This window comes from Gymnoscopelus braueri, assembly GCF_963280865.1.
Source record: "Gymnoscopelus braueri genome assembly, chromosome: 16".
Classification (NCBI taxonomy): Eukaryota; Metazoa; Chordata; class Actinopteri; order Myctophiformes; family Myctophidae; genus Gymnoscopelus; species Gymnoscopelus braueri.
This window is the reverse complement of record NC_137616.1, coordinates 16,379,072-16,383,297: the sequence shown is the minus strand read 5'-3', so window position 1 is coordinate 16,383,297 and position 4,226 is coordinate 16,379,072.

Below are 4,226 nucleotides of genomic sequence, written 5' to 3'. Positions count from 1 at the left end.
CATTTATGTGCTAAAAGAGTGACTTTGAGAGCTGTTTTACCGTACAATGTAAGTCAATGAGGAGCATATTTTGAATTATCAATTTCTAATCAATGGAGCAATTATTTTTGATTTCTTGCCCACCTTTGGAGTTACATCATGGCAAGGTAACTACACAACCCAAACCTCTACTAAAGTGGTCTTACCCTTTAAGCACCTTCAACAATGCCCTGCTTGATTTTCTCCTTAATTTTTTATCCCACGATTTTGTAACCCCTATTTTTCACCCAGTGCCAATGCCTAAGCGTGTAATCCTGGGCGCTACTCATGCTTCCTTCAACACATGAGGAGTAAGCAGACCGCTTCTTATCACCTGTCAGGGGGGAGTTTCCCCGGTTGGATGTAGCACGTGGAAGGAACACATTATTTCAACCAGTTCCATTCCCCTCCATCAGGCGCCCTGCTTGATATCGTGATCAGCAAAGTAGAACCTTGGCTAGCATAAACTGGCTACCATTAGTTACTTATTCATATACAGATTTACAGACTTGTAAAATGTATTTTCCTGTCAAACATTGTTTTTACAGAAAATACAATTGCCATTGCTAACAGATTAATGTAATCTCACTACTCGGTACTTGTAAACTATATTACTCTTCTAGACTAGGCAGCATTTCAAAAGATAGTGCTGAAGGGCGAAGGCAAATCGTGTTGATTTATGATTTCTGTTTTCTATGGGTATTAAGGGGTGCTGAATCCAAATCCATGTCCAGCTCAAAAATTGCCTCATAATGGACCATTTAAAGATGGCGGCCACCACTATGCTGAATTATATATTTAAAAAAACATATCTTTGTGAAACTTGATTGAAATGTGCTCTTTTTTTAGGTTTTCATTATGGGGAATCCAATGCCATATTCTGAATTGAGATCAAATGTGAACAAACACATTTATAGACTCACTTTTCCCTCTCATCACAAACCCTTTGTGTGAAAGTATACAGCATATTACTGGGTGCATGTAAATTAAAATGTAGCTTTATTAGTTTATTGCAATTTCTCAAATACTACAAGCCACCTAGGGGGCCTGGTACCTCCTTAATAGCCTCTACACACTGTACGATATTTGACCCGATTTGGCTCTCGGGATATTTTTTGGTGATCGCCGAGAAAACCACCGATCTCAGTCCGTGGCTAGTCCTAGAACCGCAATATTACCGTACAGACTACAGACAGTGCAGTCCTGTATTAGATAAACATGATAAACAGATTGATAGAGTGAGCGAGCCTGCTCAACGATGGGGCTGTTTATTATTAGAGAGGAATAGGGCTTGCAGAGTGCAGACAGAGAGAGAGAGAGAGAGCTGTGTGTGTGTGTGTGTGTGTGTGTGTGTGTGTGTGTGTGTGACCCAGGTATGTGTCTCTGAACAGTATTGCCAGGTTTTGCGCGAGAAATAAGCAACCAGGTCTATGAAAACAAGCCCAACAAAAGCGACTATAGGCTGCATGAGCACTTTAAACCTATATACAAATAAAATAGCCGATCTACAAGCTCACAGCGCGTCGCAGCTATTTTCAAAGAAAAAAAGCAACATTAAGAAATAAAGCCAAATAAGCAACTACACTTTGGAAATAAGCTAAAAATAAACGCAACCACCAATATTTTTTACAAGCAACTCGCTTAAATAAGCGGACACGGCAACACTGGTTGACTTTTGAAACATTTGTTTCAGAGAGGGAGAGAGAGAGAGAAATACAGAGAAATTGAGAATTATTTAATGTCAATCATTAGCGTCCTGCACGGTCTCGCGCATATATCACGGGAGCCTTTCACGTTTTCGTGAGACGTTTGGAATAAAAACAAATGTATGTATTGGGTCGGGATCACATCGTGGTGAAATATCTTGCAATCAGTGAACCCCTGTCGCAGACCAATCAATCGTGCGAGAATCAAAACGATATATTTAGCCCGATTTCAAGAGAGAAACTCGTGCAATGTGAAATGCTTAACGATCTGTTCACTCGCCGACCATTTCAAATATCGTACAGTGTGTAGAGGTCTTTAGGTGAGGAGTGCCGAGTGGGTGCTGGCGTGGAGGTCAGTAAGAGGGTCAGTGCGGGAGTGTAGCAGGGCTGGGGTGGTAGAGGGGTGTCAGGGTGTGAGTGGGTGTGGAGGCTGGAAGGAAGTCCTAAGTCCTGGGCTGTCCCCCTCTCCCCTCTACGGCTTTGAAAAGCTCCAGACTCTGGGACTGAGCTGGGCTGTCAGGGGTGGGGAAGATGGGTTCCTCAGTAGGGATACAGTGGAGAGACATTATGGGCCTAGAGAGGATGTGGAGGTCACTGTACAGTTGTCAGATCTTGTCTACTGGGTGTCTAGGGGATAGGGTTCACCTTTGCTTGTTGCAAAAAGAAAGGTGAACAGCCCATGATGCCCTGGGCTCCAGTCTTCCCATTATGATCCTACTGTAAGCCACCTCCAAGCCAATAAGGTGCCATGTCCCTGCTGCTATCTGACAGACAAGATTGCTATCCGCATACACCCTGTGTTTTTGGTCTGGAGCTTTTTAACTATGGAGAGGGGAACAGCCCAGGGCCCTGTGAGCCATAATGATAAGTTACTGGGTGGGGACTGGGGACCCCTGGTAATATTACTGGTCTTAGAAAAAGTCTGACAATGGGATATGTCTGTCTGCCTGACACACAGCCATGCACGACATGCTACTCCTCGCTACCTATGTCCGCCCACGAGTGCCTATCTTTGGGGCATAGGAGCCAGCACGATCTGCCTGGAGGTCCACTAGGGACCAGCGGGACTATCCAGTGAGCCAGACTGACTTACGATAGCCATGCACCACATGGAGGTCTTAGAACCACCACCGAGGACAGACTCGCCCCACTCTCTCCAACAGCCTATATGAGCACTCCTCCTGGGCTCCCAAGTGCCCCACCCTATAGCCTTGATGGGAGAAATAGGATATGTCTGAGCCAGCTGAGGTTTTTCACTTCGGACATAGGAGAGGGGAGAAGCCTTGGGCCTTCTTGGCCTCTATGACTTTTCAGTGACCCCCAACCTCCGTACTTCCCTCTACCTACCTGAGGGGCAACCTATACTATAGGTTCACTAAACTATTAGACCAGAGACACTCTTACCTCCTCACTCACACACACTGCCCATATATATTATTTATTTGACAGCAGATACAGTATGTTATAAAGTCATGTGAGCAAGAAAGTTGGTTGGAAAGAATATTCACAAATAATACAATTTCCACAATATAGAGTTTAAAGCAGTTTCCTCACATTTGATCTCAAATCAGAATGCAATTGGATTCCCCATATACGAAAATATGAAATACATCAAAAATATAAGAGTTTTTAAAGTATTTCAACATTGTGGGGGTCGCCGTCTTTAAATGGTCCATTTTGAGGCATTTGAAGCCCTTAATACCCCTAGAAAACAAATATGTCATAAATTTACACGATTTGCCTTCGGGTTAAGATTTTTGGAAATCTAACCTACTCTATTCATTGTTTTACTGTAGCATGTTACGAAATGTTATGAACTGAAACAACCCTGAACATAAGACAAAAGCAATAAAACTAGTTATTTAGCACCCTGTGCTGCTATGCGGTGTTAATCATCATGTAAACAGGTGGAGCCCACAGGGAACCAGGAGCCATGGCCCTTGACCCTGATGTCACATAGTCCCTCATGCAATGTCTTTGTTAGTTTATCTTTGTGTTGAATTACCTTGTCCATCATCTTCAGTACAAATTATCTATCAAACAATCAGTACCCTACTTAAACAAGGACATTTTGTCCTTGCCCAAAAGTAATTTTAGGCACACGTGTGCCCCCAACACCCCCTGTGTTTCTTTTTATTTTTTTGCTCGAGCCCCCAAAACCTCTCAAAATTTCAGCAATATGGTCCAGCTCCCTTTGAGGGCAGAGTAAAGGCTGATTTATAATTCATTGAATGACCGAGTCGTTCATCCAAAACTACCTGCTTTCAACTTTTTTTTCAGTAGAAAGTACAGTGTTTTTGTTGGACAACGACTGACATCACAGGTTGGCCACATGGAGTCTGAGTTCCACATTGGAGCCACTCTGTTCCCATGTACATGATGTTTCTCCAAAAATCTAACTGCAAAACAAAACCTTGATGTGAGAATGACAATATACCCTGCAAACTGTAATTAATAACTCAGAATGAACAGAAATGTGTCAACATGTACTCCTTTCTTTGT